Source organism: Zootoca vivipara, chromosome 3, assembly GCF_963506605.1.
Source record: "Zootoca vivipara chromosome 3, rZooViv1.1, whole genome shotgun sequence".
Classification (NCBI taxonomy): Eukaryota; Metazoa; Chordata; class Lepidosauria; order Squamata; family Lacertidae; genus Zootoca; species Zootoca vivipara.
In genome coordinates, this window is record NC_083278.1 from 61,164,915 (window position 1) to 61,189,125 (window position 24,211).

The 24,211-nt window shown below is 44.1% G+C and overlaps 1 pseudogene; it reads left to right on the forward strand.

The window, feature by feature from the left end:
* The first annotated feature begins 12,885 nt into the window (after positions 1–12,885).
* LOC118082746 (mitochondrial-processing peptidase subunit alpha-like) lies at positions 12,886–14,377 on the forward strand (annotated as a pseudogene).
* The last annotated feature ends 9,834 nt before the right edge of the window (positions 14,378–24,211 follow it).

A 24,211-nucleotide genomic window follows, 5' to 3' on the forward strand; every position in this document is an offset into this window, starting at 1 on the left:
GTCAACCTTGTACCAACACAACACCCAACATAAGAAATTTATCTTTTTTCAAAAGCTAGGGAGAAATATTTATGATTAAGGCACCTGTCTGTAATATGCTATGCTAATATGTGAGATGAATAGTACGCATTTTCTTATTGGTAGAATGAAACCATAGAGCTGGAAGTTCCTTTAAGGCCACCTACACAAACTCCCTGCACCAAATTCAAAACTGATATATCTAAAGATTTGCATCTAAATCTAGATCAGCTCACAGCATCCTCCAGGTTATATATAAATCTTGTTACAGGCAGAAAGCATATGCAGACAAGCATCGCTAAGGCTTGGTAGAAGAAAAAATATTCGCCGCATGCATAAAGTCTTGAAGTGAATCAGGTAGCCCTAAATGGGCTTTGCAAGTGTCAATTTTTCCTGTAATTCCGGTTTATCAATTTATGGCTACCCAAAAAGCCTTTTGCACTACATAGCTCCATATAATCAGCTACCTTGTTGTCAAGTAGTTCCTCAGTTACACGCTGCCCATTTATCTTCCCTTCACAATAATTCATTGCTCATCTTCCTTAGCGCAACACTGATCTCTTGGGCTGTGTCATGTTGATATGTGTCATCCTAGTGAGAAACCACCATCCTAGGCAAGAGTTGCAGTGATGACATTGTTTCAAGCAGATGCCAGAGCTTTGTGGAACACTCTTAGCAGCAGAGATCATGACTGCTGAAGATCATCAGCATTTGTGCAATGCAGTCGCCTTGGTGAGTTTCCACTCAAATTTATTTAGTGTTTAACTGCCGCTAAACTGTTCTTAAAGCAAGCATTTCTCTTCAGTTCAGAGCATCTGAGATGGCAGGAAGGCTGGAAACCTTCTCAGTTGTGGTGTGCTTTAAATATGACAGTGGTGCCCTCAGGGGTGCTTTCTGTCTGTGCTTCCCACAACCGTCTTTTAATGACTTAAAGATTCATTAAAAGATGCAGTATCCTTCCCAGGTGTTTGTGGGTCTTTGAACTAGAGGCATCAGAGGAACCCGTGGGAAAGCACCTCCTACAAAACTACCAGTAGCTTAACATTTCAAGGGTGCCTTGACTGTGGCACAAAGTTAAAACTAGAGGTGTAAGAATATATCATGTTTTGTGCTGGATTCATCTCATGCAGCCCTGTTTCTGTTCCACTACAATTCATATTCTGCCCAAAACTGCTTTTTGTGTCTCCGTCCTCTGTGGCAAAATTATATAACTTCTATAATTTATTTAATTGATTACATGAATTATTTAAGTTATGTTGTCATTACATTATTCTGCCCCATTCATTTCACTGCAAAGGAAATGCAATGCAAATAGAGGAAGGGGAGAAAAGCAATCAATTACATATCGTTTGTCGACTGAAAGCTACAGCAACAAAAAACACCAATAGTATTTGCTGGGTTGATATCTGTTCTGGACATGGGACATCAGCAATTTCCATCCCTGCTTCTGTTTTCAGTTGAATTCTCTGACATCCTCAGTTGAAACAGCTTGTTTTCATTGGAGAAATATGTTTTGAGGTTCATTTCCCTTCCTTGAAATGAGAAGTGGCAAAGTGGATAGAATATGTTAGCAAAGTCTCTTAAATAACACAGATGGAGTCCAGAGAGGAAAAGGGTCCTGATAACACTTTACTGAGGAAACTGAACAAAAACACGTATAATTTGAGGAGAAAGAAAAGGTGAGGTCTTGTCCTCTTTCAGGGAATGTCCTCCCTAGCAGGGAGACATTCAACCAAATGTACAGAGGGAAAAACCTCTCAGAGCTACACAGCCAGTCAGGGCACACACACCCTGGTTGCTAAGCAGCACCTCCATCTGCCCTCCTCTTGGCTAGCTGGTTTTAACATAAGACACTGAAGTTCCACATGGAATGTTGCACTTCCAATAGGGAGTTGCAAAGCGTAAATGCTACCACACTAACAAATCATCTCCTCACAGATGTGGAACAAACAATATATGGCACTTATAGAAATACAAGTTCTGCAGAAAGAAGCTTTGGTCAAGTGAGCACAAAGGGAACAATTCTTCAAGTAAGCTGGTCCCTAGTTGTGAGGTAAAGGTAGGGCATAAATGTTTAACAGAGCAATCCAAAGTGGGTTGGAGGAGGTAGAACTGATTATATAGAGGGGGGGTTGCTTATTTATTTAAAGTTGCAATCCTATGTTCCCTGCAAGGGAGTAGGGAAAGAGCTTTGCCTGCAGAGGGAGTGATCCAACCTTATAAACCCTCATCATGAGGGTCTGGAAGGATCTTCAACCAGTGATCCTCTGAAGTGGAAGTTCCAGTGTCAGGTAAAAAAGGAGTCTTGCTGGAGGTGGGTGGGGGACAGATCCAATGGGAACAAAACTTTAAAAAAATATCTTGAGAACAGAGTGAAGGGCAGGAGCTCCCCAGCCCCCCCCCCCCGCCAGCTTTTTTTGCTCTAGGACTACAAATCCAGGAGGACATAGGAAAATACAGTTCCCCCACCCACACTTTGGATTGCTTAGTTAGGCATTCATAACCTGCCATTCGTTATAAAAAGCTCATTGCTAAAACAAGTAAAAACAACACCAGCAATCGGCAAGATTAAAGGTGGTGAATGAACAGATGAACACTTGAAGGTTCGTGTTGTGCTAGTAAACTATTTTAAAAGGCAGGTGGTTTGCCTGGTGCATTGCAGGGCGGAGGTGGGGGGGGGAGAGAAGCCGACAGCTATGTCAGTGTTTTTTTAGTTGGTTTGTACATCTCCCATTTCAGCTGCGGCTAAGGAACATGCTGCAAGCTCTCTTTTTAATATGGCAATCTTTGTTTCCCTCTTTCATGTGTACTGTATTTATTCCACAGAGCTATTACACCAGGCAGGAGGGTCTGGAACAGCTCAGAAAGTGCACAACACCAAAGGCCAATTTAACGCCACACAAAAGTATCCCCTGCAGACTTGCTGTGCCAAGTTGATTTGAATGTCAGTCTGCGGCCAGTCCCTGCAGAAGAAGGAGGGGACTTTAATCACACTTAGAATTCATACAATCATTCCTGCACAATATTGATCTGACGGTGTGAACAACAGCTTTGATAGTCAAAGCATGCTAGGTTAAAGTCCTGAATGTGCACCTTGAGTGCCTTAACAGGGCTGTAGAAAGTTTTTTTGTGTGTGTGCATCCTACACATTTTTTAATTCACCTGTAACTTTTCTGTGAATATTTTCCCCCTGCCATTGCTTGTTATTGATTCAAATGTTAGGGGGGAAATGAAAAGGCCTTGTCCATATTCAGTGGGGAGGCTGTTCCAGCTGAATTGGCTGGCCATGTCTTGCTCAAATGCATGCTGTTTCAGCAGTCCTGAGACATTTTAGCAGTACAACCCTATGTTTCTATGTCTCAGGTCAACATCACCCACCTTCACTTGGGCTAGTCACACAGAGCCCTTCTTAGTCTCCTCCTTTCATTAGGATTGTTTGGGAAATGGTTTCCATTGGAGCAAGGTCACTGAGGCTCACTGGCATTTCACAATCCAAGTGTTTATCTTTATAAATACACAGGTTGAACATAGGTGGAGGTACAGCGTGAAACACTGTGTTAGACCCCACACTCAAGTTCACTGCTGCCACATCCAGGGCTTTTTTCAGCTGGGGAAAAAAAGTTCTGGTGCCTCTCAGGTGGGCGCCATTATAAGAGAACAAGGGAGGCTTTCATAGTGAGTTCCGGCACCTCTTTTTCTAGAAAAATAGCACTGCCCAAATCAGATCTTTTAGGCCAGTGTTGGATTACCCATGATCCACAGACTGTATCTGCCCCCCAAATATCTGGTGGTCCCCAAAGCCCCCCTAATGATTTGGCTTTTAAAAAAAAGCATGTGGCATTGTTGAACCCTGGTCTCATAAGCAGGGGTAGGGAGCAATGCCAGCTATTTTTACCTTTATAAAAGGATCAATTTTCTGTCACATCCCCATTTTAAAGTTGGCACTATTGTAAAAATATCTCAGAGAGGCTTAGGGAACGGAAGAAAGCACATATCCCTAATTCTCCTAGAAAGACCTTCTTTTGTCTCCCCATGCCTGACTTGAGGATGGCTAAATGCTGCTAAGACTGCAACAGTCCAAGCTCTATATGCATGAGAGTAAGTGTCAATAAATCTGAGTAGACCTAGGGCTGCTGCTGTGTTAGACTTCTAATGCCGTCTTCACACCACCACAGATCCTTGTGTGCAGCAGCAGACTGCATGAACACACAGTTGCGCGCAAGAATCTTTGTGCACCGCAGAAGAGTGGCGCCGAGCAGAGGAGCCCCAGAAGACATCATAAATTTAGAAAGGGGGGTGGATGCAGAAGCTTGTGAAATTATAGGGGCCATTGTTTTAAGAAACGGAGAACAATGGTGAAGACAAAACTCTGACTCGCTTAAGGGATCACAGAGTCAAAACCCAATCTTATGTATAAGATGTACAGGACAATCCTATGTATGTTTACTCAGAAGTAGGTTTCACTGGGTTCAATGGTGCTTGCATCCAAGTAAGGTAACTGGGATGCAAATCAAGTTAATTAATTCAGAGTCAACAAATGCCTGCTTGCATTTGCATGGAAATGATCTGGTGGAATATGCAAATGGTGGCAATTTTCACACCAATCAGAATTCTCCAACATCCCTATCTGGGGAAGAGCCAAATATTATCCATAGTCTCTAGAATCTTATCTTGTTAACTTTTGTGCCCAGGTTTCTATGCCCTGATAGGTTTTGCTCTCAGGTCAGCACTCACCAAATCCCTGTGGCTTCACAATAGCACTGTGTGCCAGACATTTTGGCCGTTTTCAGGGGGGTTGAGGATTAGAACCATATAAAATGGATGGGGAGGGTGGAACTGCAAATTTCTCCAAGGTTTGGGGTGTGTGAGAGAGAGAGAGTTTGACTCATTTTCAGGGAACATAAAGACCAAGAGGGAATGCAGACTTTCATGCATCTCCCAGCCTCCCAGCTGCACATCTTTTAAAAACAAAACCCCTGACAAACCCTCCCTCCTAAATGTTGGTTCTATTCACATCTATCAGAAAAAGCTTCCAACTGCCCATGGGTGACATGCATTGCTGCCATTCTTCTCACTGAACAGCTTTTGATCCAGCAGAGGTGTTCTCTAACATGAAAGAAGGGGAGACGATTTTCTCCAGTTCTTCATGTTGTTGTGGATGTCACCCCACACCAAATTCTACGTTAGGGAGCATTAGGAAAATAACTGAAAATAAAACTACCAAGATCATAATGCTACCATACCAATATATGGTGTGATTGCATTTGAAATCCATTGCACAGTCCTGGGAGATGAGATTTAATGTGCTTTTTGTTATTTTGATAAATTTATCCATGCCACACAATGCAGTGCACCAGCTAATGATTATCAGACATCTTGAGAAATTCCAAAATCTGCATCCTCCAGTTCCCTCATTTTGCCTGCCCAAATGCCCCATCACTACACATAAATCCAATTTCTTTCCCATCCTCTACCTGCTTTTTGCCACTCAAATGTCCACCTGCCTCCAGGACTTTCAAATAACATTGGTCCATACCTAGCTGCTCCACTTAGATGGGGAAAGGTGGTGTCCTTTCATTCATACAGAGATTCATCTAATGACAGAAACACTGTGTGGGCACTAAATCAACCAATCTATTTGCAACTGTGATGTCCTCAAAGTACTACTGTCATTCTGTTTCATTTTCAGTCCTTAGAAACCTACCAGCTTTCCAAAATGTACACATATTTAACCTTAGCTTGAATGTTAACATACACGAAACTTCATGAAACTGAATGATTGCTATTCAAGCAGTGGAGAATGTGTGTCTCCTCCTTTAGCAATTTTACTTGTACTGTTCCGTTCCAAGGACTGTGCTTAAAAATAATATAAAGTGGATTTTCAGTTTATACATTTGCATAGCGTGGGATTACTGTCAGGAATTTATAGCAAGAGATCTGGAGGTGGCATGAACCACTGCCAACACCAGTGGGATGGAGATGAACCCAGCTGAACAAAGGAAGGTCTCTTTATTTATGAGATAATAGAGTATTACAAAAGTATGAGAATGTGCAAATTGCTTAAATGACTTCCTCTTGCATGTGGAAATTCTGATGTTTGCAGTGTCCAAATCTGCAAGTTTTAAGTGTGTGGTATGCATTTTCAGCTGCATGGTCTCATATTATGGGTTTTGGAAGAAAAATGTTGCTATGGCAATTGCTCCTTTTTGCTGAATATTTAATTAAATGAAAAAGCAGGACATGCTCTGTAAAATATATACATGGTATAATCTAACTAAATTTGGTCATGGCTACAGCTGCCGTCCTTTCCGCAAACACCTGGGAATAAGCCCCATGGAACTTGGGCCCCAGGCCAGTCTTAAGAAGAAAAACAGCTTTGCAAGAGGGGAATTTAAAGCAGAGAAGTGGCACAAAAATAGATGCTTAACCCCCACCCTCAATTTCTGCATTCCAGATAGCCCCCTGGGGAGGGGGAGGTGAATCTGTTGCTTTTGGTTTCTATCAGTTTCTCATTTATTCAGTCTTAATTTGGGTTCTCCCCATTTCCACATACATTGTGGGGTTGTTGTTTTTTTAACGCAACAACCAACAACCCTGTATGCATGAAAATTACTATGCATTTTGTGTGTGTTTATCTAAATCTATGTATTTGTGTACCCAATTTTTACAGACAAGTATAAACTTGCTTCAGTCAGCCTTTGGGGGAATGAACCATTGTGCTGACCCTGTTTTTATTATTATTAGTAGTAGTAGTAGTAATTTATTATTTAAACCCCGCCCATCTGGCTGGGTTTCCCCAGCCACTCTGGGCGGCTTCCAACAGAATATTAAAATACAATAGTCTATTAAACATTAAAAGCTTCGCTAAACAGGGCTGCCTCCAGCTGTCTTCTAAAAGTGGTAGTTGTTTTTCTCTTTGACATCTGGTGGGAGGACGTTCCACAAGATTGCTGCACTGTTGTTTTTGGTTTATGTTATCATTTTTAGAGCTTTTTGTTGTTACCTTAAATGTTTTAAACCACTATAGAAATTTGGGTGAAGAGCAAATAAAACAAATAAAAAGAGAAGTGGCGGGCCATTTGGATGGAAGCTTGGACCTCGCCTCCCAACCCCTCCTAAAAGTCACCCAACAGTGCCGTGGGCTTATTGGGTGGGGTGTGTGTGTGTCTTTTATCATCCAGGAGAAGCAGTGCTCGTGTTGCCTTTTGAAAATCAGAAAGTGCTGAACACGAGGAAGGCTACCCTCTCCCTTTACAACAATGCTCCTCCATTTCCTAAATCTTTCATTTTTGTTCTGTGTTCTGGCACTTTCTCTAGTGCTGGAGCACAAACCTTTGAGTGTTTTTGGGTGTTTCTCATCCCTCCCTCCCCAAAGATGGTTGACACAAGAGCAGCTCTCCCCCTTTAGCAAGGCTTAGGAATCCCCACCCCATATAGTAGAAAGAGTTGTCACCCCCCTGGTGCTGGACATGGGCGAATAGATATTTTGTGCTACAGGAATGGGGGAGCATTATTATCTGGAAAGCTCTTAATAGGGATATAAAGGTTTAAATGTTTCATTTCCCACGATGCTTCTGACTGATAGCTTAAAATATTCAAATGCTAGCCTGACAGAATAATATGAATAACCGAAAAGCCTGAGCAGTTGTCGTGGAAACCAGGGATAAATTGTTTTAAGGGAAAGAACTTGAGGGTAGTTAAAGCTAACAGTTGAACTGCAAAGGGGGGGAAAGCCCTACATTGTGCCTACGGAAGTTAAGACAAGGTCTGTTCAGCTTCTGAATTAGGAAAAGAAATCCCTAAGCCTTAGGGATGTGGATTTCAAGGAGCAGGTGGTGAAAGGATTGCAGGTGGCCCGAGAAATAACTGAGAAACTGTCTAGCAAATTGTTTCACCCTATGACATGTGGTTATCCAGTATCAGTCCTCATCATCTTTACCTTCTCTGAGGTAATAGCACCAGCCTGAAGCTCTTTTAAGCATCGCCCCATCTACAGAATAACTGCCATTACCTTTAAAATGGAAGACATTTTTATGAGTTACTGGTTCCAGGGCATGTGGTCTGGCACACAGAGCACATACTTCACACACAAAACAACGACATTAACATCCAGAATCTGGCTTAAACTGACCCAAAAATTAAATAAACGGGGAAAAACCTACAAAACTCAGAAGTTCAGCTTCAAAATGTGTCCTCAGTTCACCCTCTGCATACCTCACTATTGAAACTCTTTGGTTTTGGGAAACTCTCTGACTCCTTGATTAGGTCTGGGCTGGCTGAGTTCCATTTGACACAGGACTTTTAGGGAGGATAAAGAGACGGTGGCTCTTTGCCACTTTCATATTGTCTAGATTTCCATGGTTACTACATATTGGCCCAACCCTTGACAAGGTTGCTTTAAATCACTAGAACTAAATAGAAAAAGAAAGAAAGAAATCTTAAAGGGCTGGGGGGAGGGGGGAAGCCTTCTAGAAAGATTACAAAATATTGCAAGATCAGAGAACAACCAGCTGCAGCCACCTCTGCATAGGTATACAGTTGACTTCGAAGTGATTTCATACACTCTGGGAACAGCAGGGAGAATGGACAGTTAGGTAGGAGAGCTGGAAAAAAATCACATGGCAACGAATGCATCCCATTGGTTTCAGATAGGACATGGGTAGATGAATCAGAAAGGCCCTGGACCCAAATTTTCACAGCCCTCTAGCTGCTATGATGGCTCATTTACCAGAAGTAATGTATTTAGTGTTAACTCTAGAAGTGTGTACTCGATTCTGATCAAAATAAGCCTCCTGGTGTGTGTGTGTGTGTCCCTGGCTAGCATGAATGCTGGAAATTGTACCCTGTGCTTGCCTTAGAGCAGGTGTTCTTAATCTGTAAGCCATGGACCTGCTTTGCCTCGCAGTGTTCAACCATGGACACTGTGCAGAGCCTATCACTGGGTGTGCATGCGTATCTGGCTTAAAGCCACATTTCTGTGTAATTCTAACTATGTATACTCATTTCTGGCTGTTATCTGAAGTCGACTTGGATGGCTTTATACTAGAGTGTTGACTTTTATTATGAGGTAAGCCCATGAGATAAACCATTAAGTGTTTTCAGCTGTCGAGCTAATATGAAAATACCTTTGCTGACCTCACTGAAGAACAAACACATCAACTATTATGAGGTAAATGTATACAAAGTTTTAGCTGGCTAGGTAATGCGGAAATATCAAAACCATTTGAGGGTATTCTTTCTTTCATTTATTTGTATGAATGTTACCTTTTCAAACTTTTTTACCTAACAGTTAAGTCAGTTATGCCCAGAGCTTGGGAAGTTCGTTTTTAAAAAGAACTATGTAGTTCTTGTTCAATGTATCAAAGAAGGAACTAATTCTAGTTCATATTCACCCCTTTACAAAATAAACTTGTTTAGTTCACAGTTCATCCAAAAGATCATTGGCATTCCCCCCCCCCCCCAGCATTCAGAATGTTACAAGCTGCTGTGGAAGTTTAAAATATTCTTAAAATGCCTGAGGAAACAGCAAAACATACACACAGTGGCATGTGAACTGTTTAATTAAGTTCCCCCAACAATTATAATTTTTAAAGGCCAAAAGAGTCTGAAGAGTAAGCAACACATGTACGGTAAGTGAATGAATTTGAAGATGAACTGAAAATCAATCAACGTTCTACCCCAGAATGAACTTAATTCATATACAGTTCACCTGGACATTATGAGAACTACTTTCAGGTGTCATTCAGAAATTTTTGAACTAACTCAGTGTACTTTGCTAAACGGAACTACAATAGCTGGTTCCAAACTTAGATGGGTATGGTAAAATGCGAACTTTAAAAGCTGTTTTTTAAAAAAGGCATTGTTTCATTAGTGTATTAGGATCAAAATCAGCTGGTGTTAATTAAAGCACACAACCAGCTGTGGGAAGCTCTGCATATTAAATAAAGTGGAGAAGTGCATGGCAGAGCAATGTTGATGGTGACTGTTGAAGGCATTTACAAAAAGAATATGCCTCCTGGGACATTAAGCCTCAATAGACGGTCTCATTTTCTGGGGAATACAGAGCTCTCCTTAGGCAAGGAGATATTTCCCGAGTGTCTGCCCTCATTATACAAATAGCAAGGGAAATGCAAAGGGGAACAATCCAGATAAGTATTTTATTCAAAGGCAAAGACAAAAGCAGAAGACCAGAGGCAAGAGGAGCAGCTGCATGAGCCGTGTTGTCCCTGAGTAGGAGGGAGATGTTTGTCAAAACACTGCCCACGGGACCATTAGAAGATGGTGTTTATGACTTACTCTTGAACACAAGCTGTCTAAGACACAACCAAAGGCAGAACCAGCACAGGGAGATCTCAAACCATCTCCAGATGGGCTCCCTGTGCTCCACAGGCAAATGAGGACACGGACGTAAAGTTCTAAATATAAATATATCTGGACAGTCCCTATTCTCTGGTACCTATGCCTGAAAAATAATTGTCCCTATTTTGTGTTATCTAGAGTCCTGAGAATGCCTTGTATGTTCCTCTGTCATTAATGCATACAAGAGGAATGAATTCTACTGCAATTTTGGCCCTGTTTTGCCTTAAAAGGGGAAAGCTGTCTTTCTGGGCCATCTTTGATATTTTTTTTAAAAAACTGTTTTATTATTTTCACTTGCTTTCATAACTGGAACCAAACCGAATCCTATAACTTCTCAATCAAGCAAAGTAGTCTGTTCTAACACCTAAAATTGAAAGGAAGTTCAGCATTTAGTGGAATGACACTTCCTAGCCTAGGAGTTTTCTGTGAGCAGTTGGAAATCCTTGATGCCCAGCCAGCACTGCTACAATTTTTCCTGGAAAGAGTATGTGGTTTTTTTTTTACCACTGTTGCATTGTCAGGATGCAAAGATCTTCGAGGAACCTATAGCTCTTAAAGACTTGCTGTCTCTTTCCATTAAACATTAGCATTGGCACTCCTACCTTGTTCTACCTTCTACAATTTCATCCGATTTCCTCAATTTCACATATGCACATTTCTGTAACTGATATTCTCGCCCCACCTCACCCCCAGAAGTTAGAATGGGGTAGGGATTTTGCTTAGGATCGTTATTGAACTACCTTGGATATCAGAACCATGTCTGCTCTATTGGTTGGGGCTGACCTGAAATACCCCCATCTCTCTTTCTCTTTCCCCCTCTCTCTCTCTCTCTCTCTCTCACACACACACACACACACACACCAAGCGTGCATACCAGTCTGCCCTACAGACATTTATTGGTTTTGTACTGGCTTAATAGCATTGCTTTCTATAAAAATAATTCCCAGGAATGCTTGATGAGGACCATGAAAATTCTTTGTAATAGATCCTTCCTAACCTTCCTCTCAAAACTAGGGTTCCCTGACATAGAAGATTTACTGTTAAGCCAAGTTGACTCCATCATATAAATACACCTTTGGGGGATGTGAATATCTCTGGAGGACATGAGACCATTTTGAAGCAAGTTCTGTCTGTCCATTTGAAATGGAGTTCACAAGTCCAAGTGCCAACTTAAGAGAAAACCACTAATGCCCAACACTATCCAGACCATGGAATACCACAAAAGCAGAGAGTAAACATAACCCAGGAATGGTTTCTGCTAAGCAAATATTTCTGACTCGGACAAGGGAACCAAGCTACATGCCATAGGGATCAGAATGAAAAAGATTAAATGAAAATGAAAATATGATGTAGACATAAATGCTACAGCACAGATGCTAGCCCTATGCAGGCACTCTCCCTGTGTGAGAGAATATATTGTCTACTTTGTTCTGTCCTGAAATATGAGGCTGAAAACAGTTCTGTATGCTCTTCAAATAGCAGCCACTGGTTCACACATCATGCACACCAACTACTCAACACTTAATTTGTATCTCAACATATGAACTACCTCAGTGTAGGAAATACTATTTTTCTGCTGTGATATGAAACCTCAATCTGTGTTGGTTAATTTGTGATGGCTCTTTCACAAATGCAAGTCATTGCAGTCATGAAGTGATGACTATGTCACATAAATAGGGCCACAGTTGGCAGGTGTGCTTAGCAAGGGGTGTAGCTAAGGAGGAAGAATGCCAGAAAATACAAACAGGATGCAACATGGTTAGATCCACTAAAACTCGGTCCTGTGGCTCTTCCATTTCATGCAGGGGAAAATGTAAGTTCCACTTTATTGGAAATTTATTGGTTTGGAGGAAATGAAGCAGACTGTTCTTCTTCATGCTGGGTGGGTCCAGTTTTTATAATATGTTTATTGCTTATGGTCCATTCTTATGGCCAATGAAGGAATCACTTCTCCATCACTCCCAGTACAGGACATTAATTTGTGCAGTCTGCTGGGGAGTGCAGTGACTGAATTTGTTTTGCTTGGTAGTGAAAATTCTGAAAGGGAGACGGAGGTGACTTTTATTGGATTAGGCAACTAGTGATTGGCTCAGTTTGTTATTATCTGTCTTTATCTCATTCTTCAGACTAATGGGTTCTGTCAGATACAAAACAATTCAGATCGGAAATTAGCATAAACACTGTTTATTCTCCTCCAATACAGCATGTTCTTTCTGCTGTTTGACACAGATGCTAGCCAGATTTGGCGCTTATGGAGAATGAGGCAGGTCCTCCTTTCCAACTGTTGTATTCTAGAAATTCCCCATTGAAAGCAAGTCATTTTTAAAAGGCTAGCCAACTTCTCTGTCTCTTTCTCCTAGCTGCACTGGAGGATGATTCTGCTTTGAGAAAAGGAATTGGTCTCAGGCCTGACTTTTCATGGGCTCTCTGCCTGTCAGTCTCATCTCCTAAAACACATTTTTAGCACATGTGCTGAAAAAGATCCCACCCACCACTGCCGCCAACATGGCTTAGACTAAAAAAAATTGGTTCTGCTTCTTTTCACTGCAAGCCTTTGCAAAGTAAGCTTCCTCGGGAGTGCAGATAACCCCCAATTAAACAAGCCAAAGGCTACAGAAGGAGGCATCCCTCTGCCAGCCAGTGTGACCTGGAGAAAATTGCTTTCTCACCCCAAGGCTGTTAGTTAATCAGAACTTGAGCATGAGTAAAATTGAGCCACCAGACCTTCCCAGCAGAAATAATGCTGGGGTGCAAGTGCACTATTATAACTCTGCTGCAATGAGAGCAACTCCCCACGCCTCCCTGTATCATGCTGCTAACCCTGAACCAACAACAGTCGTATGAAAATTGTACAAATGGAATGGAGCCTTGCTTCCAGTGAGAGGGAGAAGAATCTATCTATTCAATTTTCCTTACTACAGCTACTCCACACTGATGGAACTTTAAAAAAGCCTCAAAGTATGCTTCCCTTAGGAGTGAAGTATTCTAGAAGGGGTCTCTTGGCAGCCAATCTAGTCCTTTTAGCATCCCATTAACTTGCATGTGATTTGGGAAAGATCTGCTACTGGAAATTAGAAAAATTGTAGAAACAGAACCGGAAGTGTCGAGTGGGGACTTTATTCTCCCTTCCTTTTTACTCTCACCGGCTCTCTGCTCCCTTACATCAGCTGACTTCAGCTCCACCCCTTAAGCCAGCCACTGGCCAATCCACACTGTTGTCCTCAACTGGCCAATCCACATTTGCCTTGTGTGGCTCACACCTCTCCACCCTTGCCATGAGGGGAAGCCAATATGGTGGCCAAGGTTTGGACTATGTGCCTACAGGAAATACACAGTGGGGGGAGCTATCCGAGCATCCCCCTGACAGCTCCTCTCCCTGGAGTGCCAAAGCCAGTCTTTGCCACCATTGATGGCTAAGAGAGCTTTGAAACCAAAGTGACCACACTGGAGAAAAGGATGCAGGTGGCTTCTCAGAACAAATTTGGACATTCTGCACAGTTGGGATTCTTATAAATTCAGGCTCAAGATATCAAGCAAAACATACCAGTGGCATTTCACACTTTCTCGAAAAGCTTGCCAATTATTCTACAACCCTGTTTGGCAGTAAGGACATGATCCTCCTCACTCTGGAGCAGCATCTCCAGACATCTATGATTGTCAGGTGTCAAGGCACACCACCATGTATGCCATTTCAGCAGATGCCAAAGGCCTGGACACTGTTGTCCGTCTGCTGTCTGACATACTGCTACAGCCCAGATTATCAGATGAGGAGATTGAGATGGTGCGCATGGCAGTCCGCTTTGAGCTGGAGGACCTGAACATGAGGCCCGACCGAGAGCTTCCGCTTACAGAGATGATTCATGTAGCAGCTTTCTGTGAAAACACAGTGGCATTGAACAGATTCTGCCCGACAGATTCTTCCCACCCTGGACCGGCGCCTCCCTCCAGCAGCCACTCCGGGAGATGGCGGTGGCGCGTAGCCATTGAGCTTCCTCCATGAAGCAGAATCAGTGAGACTCCTGCCTAGAGTGGCAGCAGGCGCGTGGTGCCACTCTAGGCAGGAGTCTCGCTGATTCTGCTTCATGGAGGAAGCTCAATGACCGCGCGCTACTGCTGCTGTGGGGGGTGGGGGGGCACCGGCAGCAGCTGCTCCCAGACACCAGCCATTCAGCGCCCCTTCCGCGCCCCTGGTGGCCAGGCGCCCTGACGTCTTGCGCCACCCATCCCGGGCCTAGAGGCGGCCCTGCCCTCGCCTAATCCCGGTTTTTATACAAAACTTAATCAGGTAGTTTTGCTACTGCCACCACTGTGCTACTCGAAAGTAACGCAGACAAAAGACTCTTGGTAGGGTTGAGCAGCCAGGTTCCAGAATTAACTTTGGAGTCGGAAATATTCAAAACCCAGACAAATTGTCATTTTTAGAATTTATTAAGGAACAAGAGATAAGTAACAAACTATAAATATACAGTTCTCAGCAAAAGGTTACAAATTAGAAAGTAAAAACATTATAAATTCTCACTAACTTACACATAAGTAGCGAAGGTAACAAGTGTAAGTGTCTTTCCATCCGGCAAGGACTTTGACAAGCGCATGAGGACATCCACTCCAGGATAATGGCATGAAGCAACTTAACATTTTTCACCTTCCCATATTTAACCAAAATTATACCATGAGGGGTCTCGGGATTTGACCAGTTAAAACAAAGGTGTAGATACGAACTGGCCAATCATCAATTAATACACATCAATCTTTTAGCTGTCAAGTAACAAACCAGCTGCCCCCAATTTAGTACTTCAAAGCAGGGAACTGAAGAAACTCTTCCCTTACACATCTGAAGACGCTAAGCCAATTAAGGCAGATAACCCCCTGTAATCTTACCACTTTCAAATAAACATCCCCTTCACAGCTGCAACAGACTGCACATTAACATATAAATCAGGTGTAGGTAAACACAGTTGGGGGGGGGGTAATTCACCTAACAAAGCATTCTTCATAATGGGCAAAAAGGCATTTTCTCAGGCGAGCTGGGGTATTCTAATCCCAGTAACCTTTCTGGTACTCCCAGAATGCACCACGATGAACCAAAGTATAAATTTTTCATGCACAAAATTATCTAAATCACTACCTCTTCTGTTGAAGATGGGACAGGATCAAGTAAATACAGACAACAGCTGGTTCAGAAGGAAGAGAGACCCGAAAAACAAGTTTTTTCGACAGAGAAGGTATAACAATCTTCATCAAAGAGGGGTATTGTGCAACCAGCTGATAATGAGATTTAGCAGATCAGACTGCACTGCTGGATGTGCTTCTTGGCTGAGGGTTGTTTAAAATATTAAAGTTTCCACATAGAAAGCAGTTATGCACATGATTTTTATTTTTATTTTGCTTTTCCCTACATATAAGCAATATGGTGAGACTTGTGCCTACAAAAGAAAGAAAGCATTATTCACTTGTTATAGCAAAGAAATGGCTCCGTTTTGACACCCCGGTTTAAGATGAACAACAGCAAACCCATAATATAATCTCATCCTTCCTACAGGTCACCTGTTGCATGAGTTAACTTCAGTCCTCTGTGTTGTCTCTCCTGATTCAAACATGTACACACAGATACTAGATCTTTCAAACAAATTGGAAATGCCTGCAATTCCTCAGGAAATTAGTTCCCATTGCGGAGGAAGACATAAAAAGAAGCTATAAAATTTCTGAGTTCTAGGTGAAGATGACTTTCTGATAGGATTTTAAGAACTCTTTAGCCAGCCCCCCCACCACCACCACTGCGGTTCCCCGCCCCATCTGCTAACACACTTTTAAGAAAGAAGAAATGGGTGGGCGGGTTGTTCCGTTACAGGCAGGGTCCTTCCCTTCCTTCACTCACTAAACTCAAAAGTGGATTGTTTTTGAAATAAACCTTTCTGTGCTCATCTACTTCACTGCCTCCAGGAGTAGTGCTTTGTGGACAATGAGAATACTGGTCAACAGAATTCTACTAGAAGGTTCAGCACAGAAAGCAGAACTGCCTGTAAAGAAAAGAGAGGGTTGCTCCAATACCCACACAGTAATAGGGATTTATTTGTTTACATACTACTCAATGGCAAAAGAGGCTTCTGTCACGGCTGAAGACAGAAATGTGGAAAATACAGGTCTGTGCTGCTTCAGAGAAGTGGTTGAGGAAGAAGTAGGACAAGACACTTTGGCTGTAATCCTACTTTGGCCTGACACAGTTCCCAATTTGGACAAGGCCAAATGGCCACTTGCCCCAAGCCGTGCCTACTTGTCCCACACCTGGTGTCAAGTGTCATTAGGTGTGGAGCAGCTACAGAAGGGACTTTCCAAACTTGGGTCTCCAGTTGTTTTTGGACTACAGTTCCCATCATCCCTGGCCACTGGTCCTACTAGATAGGGGTGATGGGAGTTGTAGTCCAAAAACCAAGTCAGAGATGCAGCAATATCAACTGCATGACCAAGTTACCCATGGGGAACGTGATCCTGCAACTGATCCCTGAAGAAAGCAGGCTTGAAGTAACCACCCACCAGCCCACTAGCTAGATCAGGGTTCCCCACCCCTGCTGTATCTGCTTACAAGTCCCACTACACTCCTTTAATTCCTCTCAACAGGCCTGACTGACATACTGGTTCTTTCTAGACTCTTGCCTGGTGCTTTCCCTCTTCATCAAAAGTCGGTTCTTAATGTTTAGCCTGCTCTGTCTACAGACCAGTTCTACCATGTTTGCTTTGAGAAACGTCCAAAGGAGGGAAGGGGAATCTGTGGCCCTCCAGATGTTGTTGGACTTCAACTCCCATCAACCCCGACCAGCATAGCCAAGAGTCAAGAATTATGGGGGTTGTAGTTCAACAACATCTGGAGTGTCACAGGTTTCCTATCGTTGTTGCAGACAGACGGTGTGTTGCAGCAAAAGCAATGAAGAGTCTTGAGGCACCTTAAATAATAACAGATTTATTTTAGCATAAGCTTTTGTGGAGTAGAGACCACTTCAGCTGCCTGAAGTGTCTCCCTCAGCTGGCAGGAATAAACATGAGTGTAGAGAGAGAAAAAGATGGGAATGGAAAATTTTAAAATACAGATTGTGGAAAGCTGAAATGTATTCAGAATGAGTACAGTGGTCATTTCCAACAGCAGTAAGTTGTGATAACAGCCCATACATTTTGCATTTCACTGCCATTTGCCTTTTCAGTTTACTTTTTTTTTCATTACACCCATATGTCCATTGTATATACCCAGTAATTTTGGGGCCAGCTCAGAATAGATAACACATCAGGACTCTTAAGCCATAAATGCTTATGCTGTAATAAATGTGTTCATCTTTAACTTGCCATGTGACTCTTTTGTTGTGCTTGAAGAGAGCTCTACTGAATTCAACAGGATTTTCTTCCAAGTATATGTGCATAGGACTGAGGCCTTTTTCCTTCTCTGGCATAGGCGGGGATCAAAACTTAATAATAGCAATGTTGTGATTTCATGGAAGAACTGTTATCTCTTTACTGCAGCTGGGTGCACAAGTCGGGACGAGGGGATAGGCAGGCTTATATATTCATCTGTATATTCTCAACAGATTGGCAAAAGTGCTCAGGGCGTTTTAGAAGCAGAACCTCTACAATCCAAAGATTAACCCTTTTGAAAAAGCTAGGCCCATACAAATCAATGCTATATCTACATATGATTGCACATATAGTCTAAACCAGTAATGAACAACTTATATATTAGGGACTATTATGTTTTCCCTACAGTGGGGTATATGTATTGTGGAGTCACTTACTGGTTGGTCTCCATAATAAGGCTGGTGCCATGAATATTATTAATTACAAATATTTGTACTCAATGCTATCAGAGCAACTCAGTGTTTTAAAATAGTTATTTAAAAAACCCTCACTATAAACATTTACCACTACCAGCAGCATAAATACATACAGCTTCAGGATTAAAAATAACCAAAAGTTAACACTAAAGACTACTGGTAAAATAGGCATGTGATACATCAATTACGGTAGCCTAAAAACAGCTTACTGTATATAGTTCAGAATTGCTGAGATCTTGAGATTCCTTGTCATAGCAAGCAGCCCACTAGGTGGCAATCCTGTTATGCATGGCAGGGTTCACTGTGGCTCAATATTAGTGCTTTTTGCACCTTTTGGAGCTCCTGTATGCTGCAACAGCTTGTAGATGGAGTTTAGTTGAAACAGTTTGTTAGTAGGGGAGGAACCGGGTTTTCCATGGGAGATTTCTGATACAATATTGGGGCATTGATTTTCTTGAAGATGTTCTCTCCACACACATACAATGGCTCAGAATCCACGTTGCCATACCCACGAATGTTGCAGTTGGGATTAAAGCATGAATAATGGTTGCAACCCTGTTCAGAAAATTGGCAATATCTCCTTCATGTATGATTATACAGCAACCATTCAGGACTCTAAAAGGAACCATTGGTCTAGGTTTGCTTCAGTAAGAACAGTTAAAATGCTAAGTGCAACAGAAGATGTGGCAACCTGCAACTTGGCAGCAACTTTACATTAAAAACTTCAGTGATAGCCTCAAACAAAATTTAGCTAGAAACCAATGTTTTGGGCCATGAACTAAGTGTTATTTCATCCAGTGAATTATATAATTATATCTGAGTGGATGTAGCAACCGAGTAATTTTGTTGTTCCCGCAAGGGGACAATGACAATAAAGATATCTTATCTTATAATTGTGTTTATTTTTTTAGTCATTCATCAGTACATATTTGAATTAGCACTCAATACTTGCAGATATGAGTTTCCATAGATTCCTATGCATGATGGGTGGATTGCAGTTGTGTTCAGTCTTTGCTGCACAGCTACTCCAAATAGTATGTGTAAGAGAGAGGGCTTGCAGAGAGCAGCCCACTCTGCTTACTTCCATCAGATGGGAGAGCAGCAGCAAGTCTGGGAGTTCAAATCAGGAACAGGAAGGGTTAAGACGGGTCCAGGGCTCTGCAGAGTCCTGGTGGCTTAGCTCCAGGTTGGTAGCAGGGAAGCAGGGGAGGAGCTAGCTTCAGCAGGGGCTGGAAAGGAGGGAGGAGAGGGAACGGCACCTCAGGAGCCTGGTTTGGGACCACGGAGGACCCATAGAGCAAGGAGGAGGGGCGTTTGGAGTCTTAAAAGGGGGGTCAGAGCCCACGAGACGCCATTGTGGGCTTCTGCCCCATGCAGAGCAGACATGATTTGAGACATCTCACCACTGTATATAGCATGCACAATAAAACTATGAAAATCCAGAGGATGTGTGGAGTGCTTACTCGGGAGTAGCCAACACCCCATCTGTGACAGCAAGCCCACAATCTTTTGATGGCTACCCCGAGGGAAGAGGGCTGCAAATGTAGCAGCCGGCATGAAGTTGGCAGCATCTAAAGCAGAAGAGAGAGATGCCAAGGGAGGATTGGCATGCGTGAGGGGTGTAGCAGAGAGCAAGCTGCAGCCAGCACCCTGCAACTATGGAACGGCTCAAGCACCAGGTAGGCACCCGGGCACAGGGGAAGCCAGGCTTAGTGAACCGAGCAGCTCTGAACACAGCCAAGCCGGAGGAGTGGAGGCTGGACAAGCAGAGAGGACACTCGGGACGGGCCAGCACTTTGTAGGGCGACCCTCAGCACAAGCTGGCTCTAAGGCTGAGAGGCATGGTGGCGTGGAAGTGCAGGAGGCTGAGAGGCGAGTCCGGGCAGAGGGGACAGACGGAGGGGAAAGGCAGCGGCCACAAGCTCCCATACAGTCCCTGGAAGGCAGCTACAGCTCAGCACAGACCCCTCCAGCCAGATGTGATGCAGAGGGACAAAGCCCGTGCGCGGGTACTTTCAAACGCTGACGCGGGAAAACAGAGGGAAGAGAAAGGCGGGAGATGCCTTTACAATGCACCCAGCCACTGGGTGGAACACTGCCCCCAGAGGAAGGAATGGCGAGAGCAGGCAGGCACAGACACAAGCCTGGATGCCAGATCAGGAGGGGAGGGGCCAGGCAGAGCACCAACAACTGAGCCCTCCTGTAACACCCCACAGCACGACAAAGAGATGGAAGTAAGTCTGCAGCTGCCAAGAGGCCAGACCCAGGAGACAATCGGGCTTCTCTGCAGGGGCAGCAGCAATGATTTCCTATCGGTGGACTTTGCTAGGCAGAATCAGATTCCCCTTTTCCCAAGGAAGCTTCCCATGAGCGTCTCGGCCATAGACGGCAGGGAATTGCAGGAGGGTGAGGTCACGCAACAGACCCCCTCTCGGAAGATGACAGTGAACAAGCATGCAGAAGTGCTAGCTTTGGACTTAATGGACAATGACCCTGTGGGCAGCCAGCGCCGGGGAGATCTCACCTTTGGAGATGCAGACGGCAAGGAGCACTGCAGGAAAGAAGGAGAATCCTCAGGATCGCACCACATCAGCTCCCCAGGCGGATGGAACGACGCCGAGGCGGGGATGCAGGAAGAGAAACTGAGCCAACTCACCAAAGAGGACACTTTTACCCAGAACATACGGAGGGACTTGAGGGAGGGAGAAGGGGCAGGGGAAGAGCTTGCAGAGAAAGAGGGGTTACTCTTTAGCAATGATGCCCGGTATATGCCCCAGGACTCCCTCAGAGGGAAGATTCTCAGGCAATATCATGACAACCCCACGGAGGGGCATGCAGTACATGTCTTCACGAGGCTCACACCCAGTAAGGCCAGTCTTGGGCGAAACCCCAGAGCCTTCCCAGAGCAGGGGGAGGGGGAGATTGGGGGACCACCTATTGAGGCATGGGGTGAGAGGAGGGAGACAGTACACCAACAACTGGATGGAGACGTGGCAAGGAGCAATGAGGCTTACAAGGAGGGGGCAGACCATCACGGGGGACTGGAGAAGGTCTTCCACGGAGGGGACAGGGTCTGGCTGTGGTCAGAAGGCCTTCCCATGGGGGGAAGGGGGAAGAAGCTGGCACCCAGAAGGCTGGGGCCCTTCAAGGTTCTGACACAGATCAACCCTGTCACCTTCAGGGGGGAAGTACCTACAGCGAGAAAGGTCCATCCCGTGGGTCACAGGTCTTTGCTCTCACACTTTAGGGAAAGCCCAAGGTTCAGAGGACGTGACACACATCCAACACAAGACGCTGACAGGAGGGAGGGGGAGGAAATCACACAAAAGACACTAGACAGAAGGGTGGAGGGAGAAGGCAGCCAAGAGGTTCCAGAAAGAAAGGAAGAGGAGGAGGTCTACAGTGCCACAGCGAGCCCGGGCTCCCGGTGGGGGGAGGGGGGGTTAAAATGTCTGATGGCCAGGCAGGGCACTCCTGCTTCCCAAAACGCGGAGGCAACCACGCACACCATGCAAGGGGAGGACCGCACACTGGAACTGCAAGCTCCTTTCTCCCACAGACCCAAACCACCACACGTCAGTAGCACAGGGAACACAGAGGGGGAGGGCGATCCCAGGTGGGGAGCAGGGGAGACGCAGACCCAAGGAGCCCTCCGGGAATCGGAAGCAATTTTCCAGAGGGAGGAGGAGGATGACAACGGAAGGAACTACACGGACCAGCCACCCAGCACCGACTGGGAACAGGATTTTACACACACTACAGAGGAGGAAGACCTGTCAGGCTTCCAGCCCTCTTTACAGACATCAGACCAGGCAAACCAGGCCTCAGAAAGGGGGGGGGAGCCTGGAGGGGGGGTGGATGTAAGAGAGAGGGCTTGCAGAGAGCAGCCCACTCTGCTTACTTCCATCAGATGGGAGAGCAGCAGCAAGTCTGGGAGTTCAAATCAGGAACAGGAAGGGTTAAGACGGGTCCAGGGCTCTGCAGAGTCCTGGTGGCTTAGCTCCAGGTTGGTAGCAGGGAAGCAGGGGAGGAGCTAGCTTCAGCAGGGGCTGGAAAGGAGGGAGGAGAGGGAACGGCACCTCAGGAGCCTGGTTTGGGACCACGGAGGACCCATAGAGCAAGGAGGAGGGGCGTTTGGAGTCTTAAAAGGGGGGTCAGAGCCCACGAGACGCCATTGTGGGCTTCTGCCCCATGCAGAGCAGACATGATTTGAGACATCTCACCACTGTATATAGCATGCACAATAAAACTATGAAAATCCAGAGGATGTGTGGAGTGCTTACTCGGGAGTAGCCAACACCCCATCTGTGACAGTATGGGAATCATCTGTAGTTTTCCCCTTATGCATGGCTCTAAACTGTTGTGCTAACTTTTGAATCTTCCACAATTCCTGACACCATGTCTCCAACACACTGGGACGTGATTCTTTCCAATATTACCAATCTGGCAGCAGTCAATAAACTCTTCATGCCTTACAGTCTTCAAGTTGTCATCAAAAACCATCATTAAAATTAGCCTTGAATCTGGTGTACTTGTCTGGTTTGTTATTTTATATCCCCCAAAGTGTGACCTTTTCACATGGCCAACACAAATGGAACATTGTTCTTCATTCTCTATACCTCTTCCACACTCTGGGGAAGAGGATTCTGTTATTGTATTAAGTGTATGTAGAATGTGGTATCATTTGAATACAGTACCACTTAAACAGATTTTTCTGTAATCCTTGCCGATACTGATTAAAAAGGTAGTTTTCTCCAGAGACTTTTTCAATTGTTCTCATCATTTTTTGTAGGTTCCCCCCCCCATGTTTTCTGCAGACTCTCATTTGACCCTAGCATTTCCACCTCCAATATTTCATGTGTATCCAATAACAAGACTTTCCTAAGGTTTGTGGCTTGAGCAATTAAGCTTTCCATTAGCGTGAGAGGTCTGGTGACTTGAGGAGCAATTTCCAGGATGGTAATAAATTTTCTACCTTGATGGATTTGAAAGCAAGTGTAACTTCATTCAGCTAATTGTTCTTCAGATAGGTCTCCTTATGTGGGTCTAACACCCAGTTAAAAGTCTGGAATGGGCCAACTTCTTCCCAACCTTTAAAATTATGATAAAAGGTAGGTTGATAAGATGGAAACATTTGGGTGTCAATTAACAAAGACACAATTTCATGACCAGAGGTTAAAATGCTCCTAGTTTGGGTTTTTCCTAGGTATCACCAAGGATGAAACTGCAGTGTGTATGGGAAGGTGGTGAATGCTATGTCACTTGGGGATTTGGAGCTAGCAGTAAAGTTAATTTGCCATTTTCCCCTTATGCATCTGGGTTTAACAGTCATGCCTGGTGTATGCCAGGGTAAAAGTGGAGTAGCTATTTTTCTGGGAAAGAGATCTAAAAGAAAAGAGTTGATCTGATGTCTCTTGGCTTCCTTCACCAAGCTGCTGTTATGCCAGAAGGCAGTAGAGGAACTTTGTTCTCCCAAACTAAACACATGGTGTCTCCCTGGTGTGAGAAGGGAAGGTTAAATCTTAAGACTTCAAGCATTCAGGTTTGCAGAGATGCAAACCAGTATTTGTTCATATATATTTTTAATCACACATTCTGAAGAATGTGTGTGTGTGTGGTGGGGATGGGAAAAGTAGCACAGTGCAGAAAAACATCCCAAATCTCTATGGAAACACAGGATACATATTTTCTCTCAAATGGGAGTTTTACATCTTGATTTTTTAAAAACAGACTCTCAGATCTTTAAGGGTAATTTCTGCTACACCAGTATAAAGTACATTACAATTCTTTTGCCTCCCTTCTTCTCACACATTAACCACCTTTGGCTTAGATTTTGAACCCAGCTCTTTCATACCCCAACTGCTACACCTGTGGCTACTGTTATCAAAGGCAGCATTCAAATATGTTCACATTTGACAAGGTTTGCTGCCAAAGAAAAGCCTTAATAATAATAATGATAATATTTTTTTATTTGTACCCCACCCATCTGGCTGAGTCTCCCCAGCCACTCTGGGGGGCTT